We start from the raw sequence: 26,666 nt of genomic DNA, 5'->3' as shown, positions 1-26,666 counted from the left end.
CAACAAATTTCTTCATCCAATAAACCTACAATGCTTCACTTTTCTTCTCATACTTGCAAGTCACATAACTTTTTTCACAACCATAGCGAGTCTTTTGCTTGTTTACATTGAAGTACACATTCTTTGACAAGTAAGCATGATGGTGGACTAACAAGCAAATGTCTCTGACCAACTGAACATTGTCAAATGCTTACGCATAAAGATAACACCAATGCCAATAATGGCAGGTCAATGAATGCACACCAATACTACACCAACCGCATAAACATACATCATATGTCGATGCCAAAACTATAAGGATGTCGGGGGCATCCTCCAGTATCTATATCATTGAAATAATCTCCACATTTGATAATCCCCCAAATCAATAAAACCTTACCACAACCCTCAAAAATGGGCTTTGCATATTTCTGTCAATACATAAACCACATAAGATCTTCCATCAACCATAAAAACGCTTTTTTTGTAGCCGTTACGATGGTTTGTGTGATTTAATAGACCCACAAGATCTTACATCAATGTTCATGTATGATAAAGATTGCAAAAATAGTATGCAATGAAAACTTATATACAGAAGGAGGTGTAAAAGTAGACCGCCGTAGTTTTTGAAGTAGATAACTCCCAAACAGTGTGGAATTTGCAAAAATCACCTTCTCCAAAGCTATAGAGCACAAAACTAATGGTCAAAAATTGTGGTAGTTGTCTTGAAACACTGATTTTGACCAAGAGAAATTTGATGTGCAAAACTTTGTAGCCTGTGATACATGAATTACATGCAGTGTGAGCAACGTAACTCAAAATCAGTGAGGATTTAGAAAGAAAAATTTCTTTTGAAAAGTTGTAGAGCATAGAAAATCAGTCAACGAAGGTAAGAATTGGCCTTAATGGACACCTTTTAATATACAAAAACAGATCTGTAAAACATGCAAAAGTTTTTGTTGTGCTTTGCCTACTTTCAGGCTGCTTCCCTGCCAAGCTCCAATGGTGCTCTATAATCCTCAAGCTTTGATACCAGTTGAAGTGCGTGAGTGAGAGCATGTGCATGTGGGTGTGCCTCAATGGAGAAGAGAGAAGAAGAGGAGACACAGTAGTGATTAGGGTTATCAGTCCTTATTATTTTATGTAGAATGAACGATCAATGTTAGTTCCCAGTTAATGTCTGATCACCCAACACTTAGGCACAACACATTGGGATTTACCACCCCAAGAGATTTTTCAGTGCTATCATAGAGACATCCTTGACTTAAAATGATGGATTCTAATCTTACAATTAATTATTCCATAGATGTCCGAATGCTTTATACTAAGGGCATTGAAAACACTCGTTAGACTTGTGTTCTTTTGACTTACACTTCATACACCTAGTCTCAACCTTCCCCACTGATGATTTGGTCTTCAACATCTCCGTAATTTGCTTCAACATCTCTTCTATCTTCTTCATCTAGGAGACCTTCTTCTTAGTCTTTTCCTGATCTTCAGACCCACTTTTAGATGAACTTGAGGTGGAACTACAGCTTGACTCCTTAGTTGATGAGTTACTATCACTTAAATTTATTCTCTCTTTATGCCTTTTTCTTCTTAGCCTAGTGCTCTTTAGAGCTCTTTGTACCCGATCACTAGAAAATTTTGGCTGATGCATGTACCTATTGCTCCCTAAGCTTCTTGCTTTTGAATCCACTCAAAAACCAAGCACGCATCCTCTTTCAATGAAGGTAGTTCTTTCAATTTTCTTGTTAGCTTTTGATCTTTTTCACATAGCTACTCACTGACAACTTTTCTGCTTGATCTTGTCCAGCTCAAAGAGAATGTCCTCACCCCCATGATTTTCACTGTATTCTGGAAGAAATGTTTTCTTTCAGTTTCCCATATGTCCGAAGTTTGCATGTTGGGTATGGTAATACCATTTCCTAGCCGCATTCTTTAGAGTCTTTGGAAATCATTCTCCCCATTCATCTTCATTGATATCTTTTAGATTCACATATTGGTCAAAAAGCTGTATGTGTACATCTAGATCGTTCTTCCTTTTCCAGCCTTAAATGTTCGAAAGGCAATCTTCATGTCATTCAATCTCTCCCCGTGTTTGGGTTTCTCCTTGTTGTCACCTTCTTTCCCTATGCCTGTGTTTATAGTAGTGGTTTGTATTAGCATCCAATCTGTCATTATACCGAAACGTGTTTTAGTTACAGTGTCTGGTTCATTCCTCTGTTTTGACTCCCAGTGTGTCGTTGCTTCTCCTGACTACCATCACTAGCATTGGTCTGAACCTTCACCTTTTCCTTTAGGTCTGAATTTTGAGATCCATGAAAATGAGAGCATCTTTCAGCCCTCTCTGAATGCCTACTCCTTGATTGAGCTGAATGTTGAGTCTACAAGCCCCTCAATACCTCTCCATCCATGGTTATCTATTTTCTCATTCAAGAGTTCAGGCTCATCTTTAGAGCTTTGCTCTGATTTTTCAACCATTGTATTGATATGGTACTGCTCCTTTGCAAATACCGTAGTAGGTCTCCTTCTTGGAAAGCTAAGGAGCGCCCATACACATGAGAGAGAGAGAGAGAGAGAGAGAGAGAGAGAGAGAGAGAGAGAGAGAGAGAGAGAGAGAGAGAGAGAGAGAGAGAGAGAGAGAGAGAGAGACCCATGCAACCAGATAGAGTGAAAGAGTGGGAGAGAGACGCCTACACTTGAGAGACGAGAGTGAGAGATAGAGAGAATCTCAAGGAAGTCTCCTTAATTCATCATTTACCACACTTTTGCAGACATACTAACAAGATTCTAGGACAAAGTTCAGTTGCATGCAACTTATCTGAAGCTTCTGTATATAACCAAGGAAGGGGTTCACCCTAAAAATCAAAATTGCCTCTAAACTAGTATCCTCCAAACTAGGCAAAAAATCCTTGAATAGCTTTTGGAGGGAAGTTGCTAGACAATTGAATAATGAAGGGATCTCCAAGCTAGCACATTTTTGGAATGATGGCAACTTCTACTGAAAGGATATCGACCAATTGGTGGTGCAACATAGTTTAAATCTAAATGAAAGTCTATTGATTAGTGGAATCTCAGAAGTTATGTGCAATAGTCCAATACTCAGACATCGGGATATAACTCCATTGGTAAGCTTGGCATTGGTCCGGAGAAAAAAAATTTGCAATTCCAAAAAAATTGGGAACATATAACAAGTTGGTGTACAAAGTGGATTGGTTCATCTAATTGTGGGCAGTGAATTGGTTAGAAGAGAAGTCACTAAAGAGTGTAAACAACATGTGGGAGGCAAATGGCCAAGCTCAATGAAGATATACACTTGGAAGGTTATTGTGGGGTGCAATCCCATCTTGGAATAAGATTCTTGCTAGAGGGCTCACTTGCTCTAGGTGCAAAATAGCACTGGAGGATCCCTTGCATCTATTTAAAGACTGCCTTACCTCACACGATCTTGTCACTAAAATTTGCAAATGGGTTCAGAGGACATGGAAGGTGCTCTTCTGTAGGAATGAATTGGTTCATGGGAGGGAGAAAATTTTAGAACCAAGCTATGTTGAAAGCTTGAAACCTTTGGGTCTTTGAGAGAAACGTTGTGGTAGCTCAATTCAATGATATCCATTGTGAAACCACTCACCTTGTATATTTAATAGGTCAAGAGAAGTTGAGTAAGCTGAAGAATGGAAACATGCACTAATTTGTGTCATAATAATCAATATCTAATTCTCCTAAATGATTTTCTCATGTTAGACTGATTATTTAATATGGGGAAGTGCCAGGGGAGAAAAAGCTAGAATATTGGTTAAGTTAGTAGACTGGCCACAATAGGGATCCAAAGAAGGGAAAATAGGGATCCAAAGGGGGGCCCATTTGCAAAAGAGCTATGTGTACCAATGGTCTTAAAAGACCCTAAGGTTCAGCCCATTAAGACTTCCAAAATGCTAAGGTTCCAAAATTCAAAGGTTGTGTCCAAAGGTCAAACATTAGGGAAATTGGATGCTTTAATTGTGTGTGCCCCAAAAGTTGTCATCCATCCCTAGATAGGAGGGGGCGAACCTTGCAAGTAGGGGATGAGAGAGAAAATCACACACACACACACACACACACACACACACACACACACACACACACACACACACACACACACACACACACACACACACACACACACACACACACACACACACAAGATCCCTTTACACAAAGGGAATGAGGGACACATGCCAGCTCCCTAGCCCAGATGCCCACAAGGTGTACTCAAATCCTATTGGATGGCCTTGGAGGTGGACCAATGAGAATAAGGCTAGAGTAAATCTAGGTTAATTAATTTAAAAACACTTAATAAAAGAACCAATGGGAATTAAGCTCTCTAGAAGACTATTGGACAGTCTCCCAAGGGATCCAATGAGCATTCAACAGCCCAATGGCTTGCCTGATTCCTATTGGCCACGGGGCAAAGGGGTCCAATGAGAGTTTAGTTGCATTTATTAATTACCTAAATCTCTCACAAAAGGGGAAAGGAGGACACATGTCAGAAGGCTATCACTTATGCTGCTTAATTACCATTGGCTAAGCCTGAGGAGGTCCAATAGGATGCTAGCAACAACAAATAGCAAGAGGGGTCGACCAAGAGAGAGAGGGGGCTGATTTTTCAAAGGCATTATCACCTACACACTCACACTAGCTCATGTGTGGGGTAAGAATACTCTCTGTCCTTCTCAAGGTTTAATGGAAAGCGTATCACCTACTCCAAGCTTGTGAGAAGGAAGGCCTACACCAACAACTCTTGGCTTTGTGATGCAAATCCAACCAAGAGCCAAGCTTCAATGCATGCTCATCTCCTCTACCATGCTAATTACTAAGCTAAGCTATGCTAATATGAGTGCTCGTAAGAATACTCCTTCTTCCTCTCAATCTACTGTTATACCCCGCTAGCTCTCACCATCTTCGAAGGTGTGTGAGGTCTTGGATCTGAGACCGTGAGGGAATTGATGTTGTGTTTGATAAGTGTTTTGATTAGTGCATGAAGTTTCCATCTTCATTGCACTAGCTAGCATGGAAGGAACACAAGAAATTGTATTGTAAAATGTCTCTCTCTTGATGGGAGAAACCATAATACAAGGCCTTTTGGAGGGGGGACCGGTCCTCAACTATTGTCAATTGCTTAATTTCTCTCTCTTTTGAAGTATTGTTCATGCTATCTAACTAGGTGTTATGCTTTTTGTTGCTCTCTCCACCAAGCACTCTTGTTATTCTCATTAGGAATCTATTCTAATGAAATGCTCACTATGTTCATGATATTTTTTCGCTACACACAAGTTACTAGACCATTAAATGTTACATTGGTATCAGAGCACAAGGTTTCTCTTTTCTTGCTCAAGAAGGGAGGTCCTCAAGCTAGCTATAAATGGTTGGTACTATTAATTGCATGTGAGTAAGTAGAATAGGGATTTTTCAGCCTTGCAGTGTGCCTGCCTTTGTGCAGTTAACGGGGCATCACCGTCGAGAGCTATGGTCTCAATAGTGGAGTCCTACGAGGCTTGCCTATGGCTTAACCACTATTGAGCTATTAGAAGCTTGACAAGAGACGGTGCTGTTTTGGTGTTGAACGACCCTCTCTTCTATTCCTTGCAATTAATGGTATTCGAGCCACGGGTACAGTAGCTTGAGTGCTTTTTCTAAAGGGGTAAAGAGAAGTAGCAAATAGGGCTTGAAGTGCCAAAGTACACCTAAAAAGTTTACACCTAAAAGTTGTTAGAATGCTGACAATAGTAAAGAGAGTGAAATTAATGTTGATAACTTTGATTTTGCTAATGAGCAAGCTACTAATGATGCCCCGAAGCTTGTTAACTATCTTGTTTCTAGGCTTCAACAAGCCATGACAATCCATCCCTCCAAAATGAAGTGCAATGGCAGCTTCGTGCTCATGGGATTCTCCAAGCTTCCCACCATGACGAGAGAACACCTAGGAAGCCTCCTTGCAAGACTTCCAAAAGAGGTCTCTCTCCGATTCGGGAAGAAGAAGAGGATCCATATGAAGGGCTCAGAAATTTGCTCCTTGATGACGCATCTCCTTCTCAAAGGAGAACTCAAGAGCCTCCACCGAAGGAACGAGAAAGAAGTGAGTCTCCTGCCACCTCGGCGGAGATGGCTCCACGAAGACGGCGGGCTAAATGCTCTCCATCGCCTCCAAAACGGCGAAGACCATCACATACTTCTCCACACCATACTTCAAAGAGGGATGACAAAAATCAAGAGAAGAAAAAGGCGAGAAAGAGGACACCCTCTTCTCCATCTTCTTCATCCTCTTCCTCTTATGAAAGTGATGGTGAAGACAACGAAGATCAAGGAAATAAAAAGGAGGGAAAGAGGTCACCCTCTTCTCCATCTTCCTCAAATTCTTCATCTTCTGAAGAAAGTGAGGGTGCAACCTTTGAACCATCAAAAAGAAGAGGCCATAGGAAATCCTATGCCGTGTGGAAGAGGTCATCCAAGCTCAAGAAGTTCAAAGAGGGAGGGAAGACCGTCTCTTTTCTTACCTACAATGGCACTTTTGGTGCTACGGACAAAGTCTTGGCCTTTATCCAACAATTCGATGCGGCGTTCGGAGATGAGGGCTTCACGGAGTCCTCTAAGCTACACCATGTAGCTATGCACTTTCAAAAGTCCGCCAGACAATGGTGGTCTAGCCTATGGGCCAACGGTGAAGCTCCACGAACATGGAAAGCTTTAAGAGCTTCCATTATGAAGCATTTTTTGGCCACCGATGCCAAAGACAAAGTACTCACCGAATGGCAAAGCTTGAAGCTCTCTCCCTATGAATCCATCCACAAATATGTAGACAAGTTTTGGGACCTACAACTCAAAGCCACTGTCTTCAAAAAGTTGGATTTTAGCGAGGAAAAGCAACAATTTTGTGCGGGCTTAACCGAAGAAATGGCGGAGTATGTCAACTCCTAAAGGCCACGCACCATATCGGCAGTAATACACTCTTGAATCAATTTTTAAACAGGGGCTAAGAGGAATTCTAAGCCCTTGAAAACAAGGGTTCCAATGAGCCTAAGGGGAAGGACAATGTCCAAAAGTCTCCTAAGGGCAATTCCAATAACAACAAAGCTAAGGAGAAGGGAGTTTACAAAGGCAAAAATAAACTCTCTCCTGAAGAGCTTGAGCGTTATCGCAAGGATAACAGATGTTTCAAGTGCGACGAACAAGGGCATGCGTACCACACTTGTCCCAAAAGAACAACCGCCATGATCCTCGTAGAGCTTGGTCGAAATCCAAGAGGATGAAACTCACCACAAAGGATCTCCTCTCTGCCATGCTTGGGGAAAGGTAAGAGAACATGATGCTTTTATTCTCTTTGATCCTGGTTCTACTCACAATTTTATATCTATATAGTTGGCCACCAAGCTAGGCATAAAAGCCTACGAGATGGGAGATGTCCTGCCTGCAGACTGTGCTTTCAAGGGGCAAGAAGCTTCAGTCACTCCCTTAATCGGGAAATTGAGGCTCCATGTCCAAAGCTATGTGGACAAAGTGAACTTCTTTATCTCTCCTCTGAAGCATGAGGATGTAATCCTAGGGGCACCATGGTTTGATCGCATGGATGCCAATGTTAAATTCCCTGAAAGGAGAATTTCCTTTAAGTTCAGGGAAAAAGATATGTATATAGATGTTAAGGAAATGAGTGACACTATACCCATTGTACATACACAATCTTTCAACAAGTCAATAAAGAGCTCTATTTCCGTGTACATGATTTTTGTTAAAGATTCTCAAAATGAACCTAACGTTTAGCAAAAGAAAATATACACAATCAAAAGGAATTAGAGTTATCCAATTTTCTCAAGGGTTTCAAGATGTCTTTATTAACTACATCCCTTGTGAGCTACCTCCTAAACGAGGCAATGATGACCATGCAATTGAACTTCTTCCAGGAAGTTCACCGCCTAACAAACATCCTTATAGAGTTTCTCAAGCTCGACAAGAGGAGATTATGCGGCAAGTGCATGAGTTAGTTGAGAAGGGCATGGTTAGGCCTAGCTCATCTCCATTTTGTTCTCATGTGCTACTAGTGCAAAAGAAAGACGGCACATATCGTATGTGTGTCGACTATAGAGCACTAAATAGGATCACTATCAAGAATAGGTTTCCCGTTCCACAGGTAGAAGACCTATTTTGATAAGTTACAAGGGTCTACCTACTTCAGTAGGATTGACCTAAAAAGTGGCTATCATCAAATAAGGATAGTTGATCAAGACATTGTAAAGACCACATTCCGCACTACGTTTGGTCTTTACGAATACATTGTCATGCCTTTTGGCTTGACCAATGCACCAGCCACATTCAACCGCTTGATGGAGAAGCTATTCAAGCCTCACCGAACCTTTACCGAAGTGTTCTTTGATGATATCATCATCTACTCTAATTCATTAGACGAACACAAGCAACACCTCCAGGTAACATTTCAAGTTCTAAGAGAGAATAAACTTTATGTTAATCGAAAGAAAAGTGAATTTTTCTTATAAGAGATTCAGTGTTTAGGTCACATTATCTCTCAAGATGGCATCCAAATGGATCCATCAAAGTTAGAGGTAAGAAAAGGATGGCCTAAACCAAGGAATCTTCATGAATTAAGAAGCTTTATAGGTATGTGTGCATACAATAGACGCTTGATAGAAAAGTTCTCACTAATAGCAGGACCATTACATGACCTAACAAAGAAAAACGTTAGGTACACATGGTCTGCCAAGGAGAACAATGCTTTCAAAAAGCTTAAAGAAAAGCTTATCTCTCAACTGTGCTTACACTACCGGATCTCTCAAAGCCATTTGAGGTCCAATGTGATGCTTGTGGAGATTGCCTTGGAGCTGTTTTGCTTCAAGAAGGGCATGCCATAGGCTATGAAAGTCGAAGGCTCGACCCTGTTGAGCAAGCTCTAGGCATATATGAAAAGGAACTCCTCGTAGTTCTACATGCCTTAGACTCATGGAAGCACTATTTATTGGGGACTCCTCTCATTATGCGAACGGATCACCAACGTCTTAAGTACTTCATGACGTAGACCAAGATCTCCAACAACAAATGAGGTGGGCAAATTTCCTTTTGCAATTTCATTTTCATATCGCTCACATTGCTGGCAAGCATAATCAAGTAGCCGATGCACTCTCAAGACGGCCAAGAGTGAATGCGGTTTCCATAGCAACTCACAATGATCTATCTTCTATGATAGATGAGTATACTATTGATCCCAATTTTAGAGATGTGATTTCAGCCCTTGCACTAGGGAAGAAAGAGGAACCATTTACTTTACAAGATGGTTATCTTCTCTATGACAATAAACTATGCGTCACTAGCTCACTACATGAGAAAGTAATGTATGAATCTCATGCTCCTCCTTATGCAGGGCATAGAGGGATTCAGTCTACCCTAAAGGGGATTGAAACATAATTCTATTGGCCTCATGAAAGCAAACATACAAGAGTATGTTTCTAAATGTGTGGTATGCCAAAAGACGAAGTTTGATAGAGGGAAGCAACTTGGATTGCTTCAACTTTTGCCAATCCCTAATTCACCATGGGAGAGCATATCCATGGATTTTATCTTTGGATTGCCTAAGTCTATCCATGGTAATACGAGAATATGGACGATAGTAGACAGGTTCAGTAAACAAGCTCATTTTATACCTGTCAAAAAGACTATCAAAGCCCATCAAATGGCAACCCTCTTCATTTCAAAAATCTTCAAGTGCCATGGCTTGCCAATATCCATAGTGTTGGATAGAGATCCTAGAATGACCAGTAATTTTTGGAAGGGTCTCTTTGAGAATTTAGAAACAAGGCTAAACTTCTCTTTGGCCTATCACCCGCAAACGGATGGCCAAAGTGCAATAGCTAACCTAACAATTCTCGATCTACTAAAAGCCTACGTAACGGAAGTAGATCAAAGATCCCAATGAAAGAAGCACTATAAGAGGCTATTCATATTAGTGACGCTCACACAGCGACGCTCAAAAAAGAAATTCCCGGCGTCGCTATGAGCGTCGCTATATGCGTCGCAAAATTACAAGTAAATTTGCGACGCTCATAGCGATGCTCATAGCGACGCCGGCTGGGCTAAAAAAAATAACAGAGAGCGCCCAAAAACTCAGATCTCAGATCTGAGTTTTTCGGCGCCCTCAAGCAAGGAGCAAGTAACGCTCTCCCTCTCTCTCTCTCTCTCTCTTTCTTCTCCCCACACACACACACACACACACACACACACACACACACACACACACACACACACACACACACACACACGAGGAGAGGAAGGAGAGCCAGGTATGCTCCTTCCCTCTCCTCACTCTCATGTTCCCTTCCCCTCTTTCTCTCTCCCTCTCTCTCTCTCTCTCACACACACACACACACACACACACACACACACACACACACACACACACACATAGTGTTTTTGAGAGAGAAAGAGAGAGAGAGAGAGAGAGAGAGAGAGAGAGAGAGGAAGAGAGAGAGAAAGAGTACAAACATAAACAAAAACGCACACACACATACATAAACAAAGAATGCACACACACATTGAGAGAGAAAAGGAGAGAGAGAGCATGCATAAACAAAAAACGCACACATTGAGAGAGGAAAAGAGAGAGAGAGAGAACATGCATAAACAAAAAACAGAACATTGAGAGAGGAAAAGAGAGAGAAAACATGCATAAACAAAAAAACGCACACACATTGAGAGAGAAAGAAAGAGAAACTAATTTAACGTCGTAGGAAACTAATTAAAATTAAAAGACCTAAAGATCTAGCCGACGAGGAGTTGAACTCAAGACCTATTATTCAAGAGGGAAATGGCATAACCAATCTATCATACTTGGCATGGGTGATAAAAAGGTTATACCATTTATCTCTTTTTATTGGCACACACATCCACACACGCGCACACACACAAGAAGAAGAGAGTTATAACGTCGTAGGAAACTATCCTAAAAGACGTTAAAGATTAGGTTAGATGTAGACTTACGTTAAATTAGATTTAGGTTTATTTAAGTTAAATTAGATTAGATTTAGGTTTATTTTTAGTTAGATTTATGTTTATTTACGCTAGATTTAGATTTTCGTTATATTAGATTAGATTTAGGTCTCCATAGACTGCGATGCTTGCATGAAGCGGGTGAAGAAAGCCCTCAATGGAATATAGGGTATTGCTGCCTTCACTCATGGTGGGTCCGTCGATCCAAAAGTACTGGTGAAATGTCTTCAGAAGATAGGGAAGAAGGTGGATCTTCAGGGCGGCAAGAGTCACTACATCCCCGACAATGACCATCTAGACAACCTCTAGTCATTCAACAACAACTTCAAAGTTAGTAACAAGAGCAAGAACGGTCCAAAGGGCCAATTGCTGTTGTCAGATGTGGATGGAGATGAGGCAGCGTCACCGCCGGAAGTTAACTCTCACATCTTTAGTGATGAGAATGCCAACTCTTGCCGAGTTATGTGAAAAATTATGTGTTAAATCAGTTTTAAGGTTCTTATAATCCCTGTTAGTTTAGTTCTTTGTTTTTAATATAACATAATTTACGTTAGATTTAGATTTATGTTATATTAGATTAGACTTAGGTTTATTTAGGTTTACCCACACACACACACACACACACACAAGAAGAAGAGAGTTTTAACGTCATAGGAAACTATCCCAAAAGACGTTAAAGATTAGGTTAGATGTAGACTTACGTTAAATTAGATTTAGGTTTATTTTTAGTTAGATTTACGTTTATTTAGATTTGCGCTTATTTACGTTAGATCGAGTCCACGCAAGAATTACTTACGGTTTAGGGTTTAGAGTTAGACGAACAGTGAAAAGATCTACTATGAAAAGATGTTAAGATGCTGTGAAGTGCTACAGCTAGAGAAGAGGCAAAGGGGTTTTGTCCACTACATGCAGTATCATGTAGACGTGGGCATGTAGATTTCTTGTACCCACACATATAGGTATTGACCAATAAAGACGAGATTATAACCCGGTGGTTCTGATCTCCGTGCACCTCTAGACCGAGGTGTGCGGGGATTGGACATGACTAGAGAATGTGAGAGAGAGAGAGAGAGAGAGAGAGAGAGAGAGAGAGAGAGAGAGAGAGAAGAGAGATAAGACGAAGAATGCCAATAGAATATTAAATTTGTTGTCCAGGTTATAAGATTTTTATCCTCATTATGAGTAGTGACGAGGATGTGGGACCGTCCAACCGAAACACCTATCTCTCAACGAGGGTCTTATGTCCTTGTAATCAATGCAAGCATGCTGTGCGACGGACAAGACGTGTTTCTTTGCAGCACGTTCGCGAATTTGGCGAGTTCGATCCATCTATTATAGATCGAGTTGTTGCTAATTATAACTTGTCGGACTCTGACGCTGGCCAACAAGCAGCAATCTTGCAACCCAATAGACGTGTTCGCAGGCGCTTTGGTCAAGCAGCATATGTGAGGCCACAAGATGTAGCCTCTGACAACTCGGGGGATGATCATGCAGAGCACATTCCCAACGAGGCAATGTTTGAGCCCGAGATTGATGAAATGATCATGGATTCAGAAAGGCTTATCTATGATGATATGGAAAGTGAAGCCGATACGCCATTGTATAATGGAGCACGTATGTCTAGATTGAAAGCACTCCTGGTTCTTCTCAACATGCAGGCAAAGTTTGGATGGAGTGACACTAGCGTCACAACGCTTTTCAGGTGATCTATTACAATTAGTTTACTTTAATAAAACTTTAAATGTATAATGATCTGATAGATTTTTACACGACTGTATCGTATTTTTATGTTGTATAGATTGCTTAAAGAGCACATACTACCATCTGACAATGTGATGCCAGATTCCCGAGATGAAGCAAGAAAGATTTTGCGAAACTTGGAGATGGATTACAATTCTATCCACGCTTGTCCTAATGACTGCATTCTTTTCAGAGGGGAATACATAGACATGGAGAAGTGTCCGAAATGTGATTCCGAAAGATATCGAGTAGATCTCCACGGGACAAAAATTCCACAAAAGGTTTTGTGACATTTTCCTCTGCTTCCTCGCATCAAGCATTTCTTCGAATGTAAGTCCATGGCCGCCCTAGCATCATGGCATGAGGAGAATAAATCTTCGGATGGTGTGCTACGAATTCCTGCAGATTGCGTAGCCTGGAAACATATAGATGGAACATGGTCGGATTTTGCCAGGGAAGCTCGAAATTTGCGCTTAGGCCTGGCTATGGATGGCGTAAATCCATTTGGTCAAAGATCAACATCTTACAGTGTATGGCCCGTTGTCATCGTCAACTACAACATTCCCCCGTGGTTGACTACGAAGAAGGGGCACCTATGGCTAAGCTTGATTGTGCAAGGGCGATATAAAGTGGAGAATATGGATGTGTATCTTCGTCCACTATTGGAAGAGCTACAAAAATTGTGGATTGGCATAGAGGTGGTGGATATGAGCCGACACACAGGACGACGGAATGCTTTGATCAGAGGCATTCTAATGTGGACCATGCATGACTATCCCGGGCTAATAGAAGGCTCAGGTGATTTATTGACACTCCTCACTCAGACACTGTAAATCTTGTTTTTTCCCATAGTTGATCTATTATCATGTGTATACATGCAGGGCTTCAAACAAGCGGATACAGAGCATGTGTCACATGTGGACCTAGACTGAATGCACGTAGGGCGCCCTCACTGAAGAAGCAAATCTACGAAGGTCATCAAGCGTATCTTCCAGAGAATCATGTGTTACACGACGGCTTTTTGGGAAGAGAGCCACCAAGGATGTCTGCACAAGCATGGTTAGAGCAGAAGGAGATGTGCGATGACGGATTGCCTCCAGGGATGAAGAGACTATCTCTATGGTACGAGTTACCATACTGGCCCCGACTCATGATCAATCACTTGCTCGATCCAATGCACATATTCAAGAATGTGGGTAATCTACTATGGGACCATCTGACCGGCAAGAAAGATACTTTGGGAGCCAGAGTTGACCTTAGAAATGTGGATCGTATGGAGCAATATTGGCCACAAACAGCGTCTGATGGATCGATAAAACTCCCTAAAGCACCATGGATTTTCACAGGAGCCCAAGAACGCAAAGTAAAAGAGACCATTCGATCTTTGCGGACCCCCACTGGCGTAATGCACTCTCTCTGAACGTGTTTTACTAAAGAAGGAAAGCTTACCGGTTTGAAGTCACACGATTGGCATAAAATGTGTCAGGTACGTTCATAGTGGACTTTAATATCATTGCATAAAATGTGGACTTTAATATCATTGCTGCACATACTTTACAGTTTATTTTACCGGTTGCCATTGAGGGATGTTTGTCTCTCGACATCCGTAACACAATCTACAAACTTGCAAAGCTGGTGCAATGGATCTCACAAAAGGAGATTAACGTAGACTCCATACCATTCGCCAAACTAAATGCTGCGGAGCTTGTGTGCATGTTTGAGAAACATTTTCCTACTACCATGCTAACCATTCAGGTGCATCTTCTTGTTCACATAGTTGATGAGGTGGAAATAGCTGGCACAATTCATTCCAGATGGATGTTCTTCTTGGAACGTTTCATGAAAACGCTTAAGGGATATGTGCGTCAAAAGGCACGTCCGGAGGGTAGCATGGCAGAAGGTTGGTTGGTATCAGAGTCCCTAGTGTACATTGGAGAGTGGCTAGACGGATTTGATAAAGCCCGGGACATGCTATGGCGAACCATAGATGATGAGCGCATATCTGGGATTGTCATGTGCAATCTCCGTGTTGAGAAGAAGATGACGGAAGATCTAGAGGCTAAAATCAACCGATTTTGCATGCTTCACAATCCAGTGATGCAAAAGTGGATTTCACAATATGAGGATGTAAAGCAAGAGCGACAAAGGGTACGAATCGAGTGGAGACGGGGAAGACGACCACCGATGCACTATCCGACGGGTCTGGAGAGCCTACCAACATTCATGAGCTTAAGATGGTTGAACAACCAATTGAAAAGCGCACAACAATGCGGTGACGAAGTGACTGAGGAAGAGTGGGAGTACTCTCGGGGTTGCGCGACCAAGGTAAGTTTGCAATGTACGACTAGCTAGTGACTTTATTTCTAAACGTTTGAACGGCCACTCATGATCTTTGTTCGTTGTAGTATAAGTCATACACAGCAGCATGGTGTAAAGGTCGACATTTTAGGGTGGAACGGATCGACAAAAAGCGTTTTACTAAGATTGTGGAATCATGGCAAAATTTGAACAGTCTAGTCGACGACGTTCCTTTGATGCAGATCCTGTGGTGGCGGAACTCACTTACTTCGGCACGCTACAAGAGATTTTGAGGATCGATTACAGAGGATTTTTTGTCGACTTGTTCGACGTGCAATGGTTCAAGATAATCATGGAGGGTCGCAACGCTACTGTGCGTAGAGGAGAGTCTGGTTTTCTTGAGGTGGATTCTACTAAGAAATGGACTGACCTAAGAGACACTTTCGAACTACCCGAGCATTGTGAACAAGTAAGTATGTAAATAGTTAACATCCCCCTTTTACAAGTTATGTGCTTGAAAGCTCTCATGTAAGTTATGTGGCTCTGGCAGGTAATATTTCATCCTACAAAGTCTACATCAAACTGGTGGTACGTCATAGAGGTAGCCCCTCGTAGTGCAAGGACGTATGAAGGATACCATGTGCCAATCACAACGGCATCAATGGAGGAGATCAGAGAAGATGCTCAATCATAAGCCGCTGCGGTGGTGCCAGACGAGCATCAAGATGCTACTACTCTATATGGGGTGCATGCAGAGGAGCTACAAAATGAAACAGAGGATATGTGTTTAAACGGAGAGCTCTATATAGATATAGGAAGTTATGTTGAGTTATGCGAGGATGAGAGAGAGATCTCTTAAAGCCACAAATATTGTATTTGAACAATTTTGCTCCGTGTTGTAAAAGCTCTGGCTCTCTAAGTACTTTCCATGGTGTATAACGCTCTTTTCTACTCGCGCTCACATCTTTTGATTGAAAATTCTAAGTTTTCGACTTGCCTCTTCTATCACTCAATTCATTGCGTCATTGTATTTATATGCGTCATTACGTCATTGTATTTAATGGTCTTTGCGTCATTGTCTACTCTATTCATTCAATATTAAGTTTAAATATTCGTGTGTTTAATGCAGGTATGGATGATGAAGAGTTTCTTTCTTCTTTGTCACCGTAGCAGAGACAGTGGTACGTGGAGCGTCATCGCTCTGGCGGATCATCGCGCGTTCCTACTCCATCCGCATCTCCCTCTCTTTCGGAGCATTCGGCGCGCTCCGAAGCTTTGACATCGACGAGACGATCTTCACACTCGGCTAGACACCGGCACTCTAGTGGTGGCGGTGGCGGTTGTTGTGGGGATTCCGCCGCCGATGCCTCCACACCGCCTCGTGTTCGACGAGGCTCTTTACCCTCCCCTTCTTTGCCCGCCCCCACACCAGCCACAACATCGCCATCTACGCCAGGTTTTGCGCGGCTAACTGTTCTTAGCAGCTACACACCTCTACCTACTCCGCCAGGAGCCACCCCACTCGACACTCCTCGCTTCGGGGCCCAGAAGCCGGTGGAGACACCTGACGTCCGTACCCCCATCGACACGTCGCTAGAGACCCCTGCCGGGACACCCAGGTTCACGCGTCACCGGCCAGAGGGCTTGCCTTACTCTGTCGACTTCAGCGGCGGCATCATCATGGATGATGACGGCAAGAAGGTGATCTCGCGCATGCGTGGTCTTTGCTCTCAGCTGTTTAGACACTACATACTAAACAAATGGAGTGAAGTACCAAGTGATTTAAAAAACAGAGTCATCAGCATACTTCATGATGAGTTTCCCGTTCCAACACGGGATCGGCGCTTCAATGAAGACCTGATGAAGATTCGAATGCGCGAATACTGCAAACACAAGAGTTCCGAAGTGCAAAAAGCAATCAAGAATGGGTGGAACAGGCCAGATTGGCTGGCCAAAGAAGATTGGAAGAATGCGAAGAAAGCAGCGCGCGAGAATCCCGACAAGTGGAAGCAACAAAAGGATGCAGCCAGAGCGCGAGTAGAGGCAGGGAGCTCGCACCACTTGGGGAGCGGTGGATGGGCATCATTTGAGGCCGATTTTGTAAGTGTTTTCGCATTGCTCTTTATGTTCGATAGTTTAGGGTTTATGAGTTTTTTAATTCTAACATAATGAAATCTTTGTATGTTTTGACAGTGGTCAATGACAGGACGTGATCCCACACCGTACGAGCGCGAGTACGCAGGCAGGAAGGGCTTAAACGCCCTGATGGACATTCTCAGTTCTCGCGGCGGCATGGTTAGTATTAGGGTTTACTCTTTTCTATTTTTTGTATTGTTTTATAAATGTCGCTATATGTTTATACTTACTGAAAGCTGTCTTATTGTCTTTTTTTGTAGAATCCGACAGATACGCCGCTTGGACGCGATGAGACGTCTGACTAGACGACGTCAGTTTAGCCGTAGCTAGATAGCATTAGTTTAGGGTTTCTCATAGCTTATGTATCATGAGACGGATTTTATACGTCTTTTTGAACCATGTATATTATTACATTTGTCACCGCAGTTCCTTTTGCCAATCAATTCTTTATGCCTATGATGTTGTACAATTGTCATTATTACATTTGCCAATCAATTCATTTTGCCTATGATGTGTACAATTGTCAATTTTACGCTTGTCAATTTTGCAAACAATGCGTCTTGTGGGTGACTATTTTGGGTCTATTCTCTACCCTTGCACTTTTTTTAAAAAGCGAATCAAGTACAATATGGTTGATGGGTGGCAGGGCATTCAATGCCCTGTCACCAAAAAAAAAATTCTCTCGGGCGTCGCTATAACCGTTGCTATTTATGGCTCTGTAGCGTCGCTATGAGCATCGCTATAGTCTTCTGTGTAAACGTCGCTATAACCGTCTCTATGAGCGTCGCTATGAGCGTCTCTATATAGCGACGCATGTAGCGACGCCTATAGCGACGCATATAGCGACGCTTTCGTAGCGACGCTCATAGCGACGGTTTTAGCGACGCCGGGGGTTATAAAAACCCAGTGTATTTCCGTCGCTAACAGCGTCACAAGAGCACACAACCTCTTGTAGTGAAGGTCTTACCCTTAGTGGAGTATGCCTACAATAACACTGTACATACTTCCACGGGAAAAGCACCTTTTGAGGTAATTGAGGGAAGATAAAAAAGTCCCTTGCTACTTAAGGTACACGGGAAGAACTTCGCTGCAGATGAGTATAGCCGAGATCTACAAGAATCTTTTCAAAAGATTAAGGATGCTATCTCTATCTCACAACAAAGGCAAAATGCTGCTACTGACAAGCACAGAAGAGCCCAAGCCTTTAAAGGAAATGATTGGGTCTTACTCAAATTTCCCAAGGCTTGACTAAGGCACACGATGGGCAAGAATCCTGCGGGACACCAAAAGCACTATGCTAAGTTAGCAAAAAGGTACTATGGTCCCTTCCAAATTCTTAGGCCAATCAATGAGATGGCCTATCAACTCAAGTTTCCCAACCATTGGCTCATACACAATGCTTTCCATGTGAGCCTACTAAAGCCTTACAAAGGAGATCCACCACAAGAACCAACAATGGAAGACCCACCGGAGATCGAGGACCAAGAAGAGGTGCTGCAGTTTGAGTCCATTCTTCGACATGAAGACAAGGTACTAAGAGGCGGTAAGACTATCCGACAATATCTTATTAAGTTTAAGAATTATCCTTTTGAAGATGCTAGATGGATGCAAGGCATACAATTAAAGGATAACCTAAACCTTGTCAATGCTTACAATGCTTCCCAAGAGTAAGCAAATGTACAAATGTTAAAAATGAACAAAATTTTTGTCTTATAAGACTCTCTTTTTCTTTATTGCACAAAAATGAAGTTGTATGCATGCTTAAATCAAGTTTGCGGGGACGACATCTCCCGAACACCAAGTAGAGCTTGTCACTCTACTATGGAAGATGATAGGACTAATGTGCAGACATGCCTGCGGCAGTGTCAGGCTCTCAGGCACCAAATGGACTAGTCATCCATTGTGGAATGATGTCGTAGGGTAACATAGGGATCCTCTACCCGCTAGGAAAAAGGACTAATGAATGTGCTTTATCTTCTCTACCCCATAGTCGAGGACGACTATGATTTCAAGAGAGAGGTAATGTCATAATAATCAATATCTAATTCTCCTAAATGATTTTCTCATGTTAAATTGATCATTTAATATGGGGAAGTGCCAGGGGAGAAAAAGCTAGAATGTTGGTTAAGTTAGCAGACCGGCCACAATAGGGATCCAAAGGAGGGAAACTAGGGATCCAAAGGGGGGGCCATCTGCAAAAGAGCTATGTGCACCAATGGGCTTAAAAGACCCTAAGGTTCATCCCATTAAGACTTCCAAAATGCTAAGGTTCCAAAATTCAAAGGTTGTGTCCAAAGGTCAAACATTAGGGAAATTGGATGCTTTGTGTGTGCCCTAAAAGTCTTCATCCATCCCTACATAGGAGGGGCCGAGCCTTGCAAGTAGGGGATGAGAGAGAAAATCACACACACACACACACAAGCTCCCTTTACACAAAGGGAATGAGGGACACATGTCAGCTCCCTAGCCCATATGCCCACAAGGTGTACTCAAATCCTATTGGATGGCCTTGGAGGTGGACCAATGAGAATTAGGCTAGAGTAAATCTAGTTTAATTAATTTAAAAACACTTAATAAAAGAACCAATGGGAATTAAGCTCTCTAGAAGACTATTGGACAGTCTCCCAAGGGGTCCAATGAGCATTCAACAGCCCAATGGCTTGCTTGATTCCTATTGGCCAGAAGGAAAAGGGGTCCAATGAGAGTTTAGTTTCATTTATTAATTACCTAAAGCTCTCACAAAAGGGGAAAGGGGGACACATGTCAGAAGGCTATCACTTATGGTGCTTAATTACCATTGGCTAAGCCTGAGGAGGTCCAATAGGATGCTAGCAACAGAAAATAGCAAGAGGGGTCGACCAAGAGAGAGAGGGGGCTGATTTTTCAAAGGCATTATCACCTACACACTCACACTAGTTCATGTGTGGAGTAAGAAGACTCTCTCTCCTTCTCAAGCTTTAATGGAACGCTTATCACCTACTCCAAGCTTGTGAGAAGGAAGGCCTACACCAACAACTCTTGGCTTTGTGATGCAAATCCAACCAAGAGCCAAGCTTCAATGCATGCTCATCTCCTCTACCAGGCTAATTACTAAGCTAAGCTATGTTAATATGAGTGCTTATGTGAGGAGATGTACATCTTTCTCGTAAGAATTCTCCTTCCTCTCAATCTACTCTCATACCCCGCTAGCTCCACCATCTTCGAAGGTGTGTGAGGTTTTGGGTCTGAGACCGTGAGGGAATTGATGTTGTGTTTGATAAGTGTTTTGCTTAGTGCATGAAGTTTCCATCTTCATTGCACTTGCTAGTATTGAAGGAACACAAAAAATTGTATTGTAAAATGTCTCTCTCTTGATGGGAGAAACCATAATACAAAGCCTTTTGGAGGGGGGACCGGCTCCATGCAAATCCGGTCCTCAACTATTGTGAATTGCTTAATTTCTCTCTCTTTTGAAGTATAGTTCATGCTATCTAATTAGGTGTTATGTTTTTTGTTGCTCTCTCCACCAAGCACTCTTGTTATTCTCATTAGGAATCTGTTCTAATGAAATGCTCGCTATGTTCATGATATTTTCCGCTACACACAAGTTACTAGACCATTAAATGTTACAAGTTGCATTGATTGCTCGGGTTGTCCCCTCCAAGGGGGCACAAACCGTTGATCAAGGATACACAACCATGGAGCTCAGTCATTTCATGGCACATTGGATGCTTTACCAATCATTTGCTAGTCATGATATCAAGCACAATGTGATTGCTAGATGAAGTTGTCTCTGTTACCATATACATGTGGTAGTAATGTATGTGAACACATTAGGACAGCCGAGGCATTTTTTCCCTCTTTAGGAGGTTTTTTCCCGCGTGCATCGTATATACGCCCATCACTCTAGGGCTATCTATCTTTCCATTGCATACTAAGAAACATTGTGTGCCTTGAGCTTCCTTCATGTTCTCCAAGCTGTGTGTGTAACATTTAATGGCCTAAAATCTTATTTGTAGCGGAAATTAGCATGAACATAGTGGGCATTTCATTAGAATAGATTCCTAATGAGAATTACAAGAGTGCTTGGGTGGAGAGAGCAACAAAAAGCATAACACCTAGTTAGATAGCATCGACAATACTTTCAAAAGAGAGAGCAATTAAGCTATTGACAACAGTTGAGGACCGGATTTGCATGGAGCCGGTCCCCCCTCCAAAAGGCTTTGTATTATGGTTTCTCCCATCAAGAGAGACATTGTACAATACAATTCTTTGTGTTCCTTCAAGACTAGCTAGTGCAATGAAGATGGAAGCTTCATACACCAAGCAAAACACTTAATCAAACACAACTTGAATTATCCCCGTTCTCAGACCCAAGACCTCACACACCTTCGAAGATGGTGAGAGCTAGCAGGGTATGAGAGTAGATTGAGAGGAAAAAGAAGTATCTTACGAGAAAGAAGTACATCTCCTCACATAATCACTCATATTAGCATAGCTTAGCTTAGTAATTAGCTTGGTAGAGAAGATGAGCATGCATTGAAGCTTGGCTCTTGGTTGGATTTGCATCCACATGCCAAGAGAGTGTTGATGTAGGCTTCTATCTCACAAGCTTGGAGTAGGTGATGAGCTCTCCATTAAAGCTTGGGAGGAGATAGAGTATTTTCCCTTCACACATGGTCAAGTGTGAGAGTGTGAGTGTCAATGCCAAGCAAAAATCAGCCCCCTCTCTCTCTTGGGCGAGCCCTAGCTGCTAAGTTAGTCTGGCTTTTGCCTCATTGGACCTCCCCAGGTCAAGCCAATAGGGATTAAGCAGCATAAGTGATAGCCTTCTGACATGTGTCCCCCTTTCCCCTTTTGTGAGAGCTTTAGATAATTAAATAATTAAACTAAACTCTCATTGGACCCCTTTGCCTCCTGGCCAATAGGAATCAGGCAAGCCATGGGGCTCCTGAATGCTCATTGGACCCCTTGGGAGACTGCCCAATAGTCTTCTAGGACACTTAATTCTTATTGGTTTCTTTTATTAAATGTTTTTAAATTAATTAAACTAGATTTACTCTAGCCTAATTCTCATTGGTCCACTTCAAGGGTCTTCCAATAGGAATTGGGCATACCTTGTGGGCATCTGGCCTAGGGAGCTGACATGTGTCCCTCATTCCCTTTGTGTAAAGGGAGCCTGTGTGTGTGTGTGTGGCTTTCTCTCTCATCCCCTAGCTTTGGGGCTTGCCCCCTCCCATGTAGGGATGTAGAAAGACCTTTTGGGCACACACTAAGCATCCAATTTTCCCTAAGGTTGACCTTTGGACACAACCTTTGAATTTTGGAACCTTAGCATTTTGGAAGTCTTAATGGGCTGAACCTTAGGGTATTTTTAGCCCGTTGTTTCACATGGCTCTTTTGCAGATGGACCCCCCTTTGGATCCCTATTTTCCCTCCTTTGGATCCCTACTGTGGCCGGTCTGCTAACTTAACCAATATTCTAGCTTTTTCTCCCTTGGCACTTCCCCACATTAAATGATCAGTTTAATATGAGAAAATCATTTAGGAGAATTAGATATTGATTATTATGACATTACCTCTCTCTTGAAATCATAGTCGTCCTCGACTATGGTGTAGAGAAGATAAAGCATATGCATGAGTCCTTTTCTTAGCGGGTAGAGGATCCCTATGTTACCCTACGACATCATTCCATAATGGATGACTAGTCCATTTGGCGCTTGAGAGCCTGAGGCTGCCGCAAGCATGTCTGCACATTAGTCCTATCAGTCTTCCATAGTAGAGTGACAAGCTCTACTTGGTGTTCGGGAGACGTCGTCTCCGCAAACTTGATCTAAGCATGCATACTACTTCATTTTTGTGCACAAATAAAGAAAAAGAGAGTCTTATAAGACAAAAATTTTTGTTCATTTTTAACATTTTGTACATTTGCTTACTCTTGGGAAGCATTGTAAGCATTGACAAGGTTTAGGTTATCCTTTAATTGTATGCCTTGCATCCATCTAGCATCTTCAAAAGGATAATTCTTAAACTTAATAAGATATCGTCGGATAGTCTTACCGCCTCTTAATACCTTGTCTTCATGTCGGAGAATGGACTCGGGCTGCAGCACCTCCTCGTGGTCCTCGATCTCCGGTGGGTCTTCAATAGTTGGTTCTTGAGGTGGCTCTCCTTTGTAAGGCTTCAAGAGGCTCACATGAAAAGCATTGTGTATGAGCCAATGATTGGGCAACTTAAGTTGATAGGCCATCTCATTGATTGGCCTAAGAATCTGGAAGGGACCATAGTACCTTTTTGCTAGTTTAGCATAGTACTTTTGGTGGCCCGTAGGATTCTTGCCCGTCGTGTGCCTTAATCGAGCCTTGGGAAATTTTAACAAGACCCAATCATTTTCTTTAAAGGCTTGGGCTCTTCTGTGCTTGTCAGCAGCAGCCTTTTGCCTTTGCTGTGAGATAGAGATAGCATCCTTAATCTTTTGGAAAGATTCTTGTAGGTCTCGGCTATACTCATCTGCAACGAAGATCTTCCCATGTACCTTAAGTAGCAAGGGACTTTTTGATCTTCCCTCAATTACCTCGAAAGGTGCTTTTCCTGTAGAAGTATGTACAGTGTTATTGTAAGTATACTCTACTAAGGGTAAGTACTTCTCCCATTGGGATCTTTGATCTACTTCCGTTACATAGGCTTTTAGTAGATCGAGAATAGTTAGGTTAGCTATTTCACTTTGGCCATCAGTTTGTGGATGATAGGCCGAAGAGAAGTTTAGCCTTGTTCCTAAATTCTCAAAGAGACCCTTCCAGAAATTACTGGTCATTCTAGGATCTCTATCCGACACTATGGACATTGGCAAGCGATGGTACTTGAAAATTTGTGAAATGAAGAGGGTTGCCATTTGATGGGCTTTGATAGTCTTTTTGACAGGTATAAAATGAGTTTGTTTACTGAACCTGTCTACTATCGTCCATATTCCCGTATTCCCATGGATAGACTTAGGCAATCCAAAGATAAAATCCATGGATATGCTCTCCCACGGTGAATTAGGGATTGGCAAGGGTTGAAGCAATCCAAGTTGCTTCCCTCTATCAAATTTTGTCTTTTGACATACCACACATTTGGAAACATACTCATGTATGTTCACTTTCATGGTAGGCCAATAGAAATATGTTTCAATTCCCTTTAGGGTAGACTGAATCCCTCTATGCCCCGCATATGGGGGAGCATGAGATTCATACATTACTTTCTCACGTAGTGAGTTAGTAACGCATAGTCTATTGCCATAGAGAAGATAACCATCTTGTAAAGTAAATGGTTCTTCTTTCTTCCCTAATGCAAGGGCTGAAATCACATCTCTAAAATCGGGATCAATAGCATACTCATCTATCATTGAAGATAGATCATTGTGAGTTGCTATGGAAACCGCATTCACTCTCGGTCGTCTTGAGAGTGCATCGGCTACTTGATTATGCTTGCCAGCAATGTGAGCAATATGAAAATGAAATTGCGAAAGGAAATTTGCCCACCTCATTTGTTTGTCGGAGAGCTTGGTCTGCGTCATGAAGTACTTAAGACTTTGGTGATCCGTTCGCAGAATGAAAGGAGTCCCCAATAAATAGTGCTTCCATGAGTCTAAGGCATGTAGAACTGCAAGGAGTTCTTTTTCGTATATGCCTAGAGCTTGCTCAACAGGGTCGAGCCTTCGACTCTCATAGCCTATGGTGTGCCCTTCTTGGAGCAAAACAGCCCCAAGGCAATCACCACAAGCATCACATTGGACCTCAAATGGTTTTGAGAGATCCGGTAGTGTAAGCACAGGTTGAGAGATAAGCTTTTCTTTAAGCTTTTCGAAAGCATTGTTCTCCTTAGCAGACCACGTATACCTAACATTTTTCTTTGTTAGGTCATGTAATGGTCCCGCAATTTGTGAGAACTTTTCTATGAAGCGTCTATAGTATGCACACATACCTATAAAGCTTCTTAGTTCATGAAGATTCCTTGGTTTAGGCCATCCTTTTATTACCTCTAACTTGCATGGATCCATTTGGATTCCATCTTGAGAGATAATGTGACCTAAATATTGAATCTCTTGCAAGAAAAATTCACTTTTCTTTCGATTAACATAAAGTTTATTCTCTCTTAAAACTTGAAATATTACCTGGAGGTGTTGCTTGTGTTCCTCTAATGAATTAGAGTAGATGATAATATCATCAAAGAACACTCCAGTGAAGGTTCGATGAGGTCTGAACAGCTTCTCCATCAAGCGGTTAAATGTGGCTGGTGCATTAGTCAAGCCAAAAGGCATGACAATGTATTCGTAAAGACCAAATGTAGTACGAAATGCGGTCTTTACAATGTCTTGATCAACTATCCTTATTTGATGATAGCCACTTTTTAGGTCAATCCTACTGAAGTAGGTCGATCCTTGTAGCTTATCAATAGGTCTTCTACCCGTGGAACGGGAAACCTATTCTTGATAGTGATCCTATTTAGTGCTCTATAGTCGACACACATACGATATGTGCCGTCTTTCTTTTGCACTAATAGCACATGTGAGCAAAATGGAGATGAGCTAGGCCTAACCATGCCCTTCTCAATTAACTCATGCACTTGCCGCATAATCTCCTCTTGTTGAGCTTGAGAAACTCTATAAGGAGGTTTGTTAGGCGGTGAACTTCCTGGAAGAAGTTCAATTGCATGGTCGTCATTACCTCGTTTAGGAGGTAGCTCAGAAGGGATGTCGTCAATAAAGACATCTTGAAACCCCTTGAGAAAATTGGATAACTCTAATTCCTTTTGGTTGCTTTTATTTTCTTTTGCTAAAGCATTAGGTTCATTTTGAGAATCTTTAACAAAAATCATGTACACGGAAATAGAGCTCTTTATTGACTTGTTGAAAGCTGGTGTATGTACAATGGGGATGGTGTTACCCATCTCCCTAGCATCTATATACATGTCCTTTTCCCTGAACTTAAAGGAGATTCTCCTTTCAGGAAATTTAACATGGGCAGCCAGACGGTCAAACCATGGTGCCCCTAGGATTACATCCTCATGCTTGAGAGGAGAGATAAAGAAATCCTCTTTGTCCACATAGCCTTGGACATGAAGCCTCAATTTCCCGATTAAGGGAGTGACTGAAGCTTCTTGCCCCTTGAAGGCACTGTCTGCGGGTAGGATATCTCCCATCTCGTAGGATTGTATGCCTAGCTTGGTGGCTAACTCCATAGATATGAAATTGTGAGTAGAACCAGGGTCAAAGAGAATAAAAGCATCATGTTCTCTTACCTTTCCCCAAGCATGGCATAGAGGAGATCCTTTGTGGCGAGTTTGGTGAATCTCCTCCTCTTGGATTTCAACCAAAGAAGCTCTAGGAGGATCTTGGCGGTTGTTCTTTTGGGGACAAGCGCGGTACGCATGCCCTTGTTCGCCGCACTTGAAACACCGGTTATCTTTACGATAACGCTCAAGCTCTTCAGGAGAGAGTTTATTCTTTCCTTTGTAAACTCCCTTCT

The sequence above is a fragment of the Adiantum capillus-veneris genome, chromosome 14, assembly GCF_014529385.1.
Source record: "Adiantum capillus-veneris isolate H3 chromosome 14, ASM1452938v2, whole genome shotgun sequence".
Classification (NCBI taxonomy): domain Eukaryota; kingdom Viridiplantae; phylum Streptophyta; class Polypodiopsida; order Polypodiales; family Pteridaceae; genus Adiantum; species Adiantum capillus-veneris.
The sequence above is the reverse complement of the archived record's forward strand: the minus strand, read 5'-3'. Positions refer to the sequence as shown.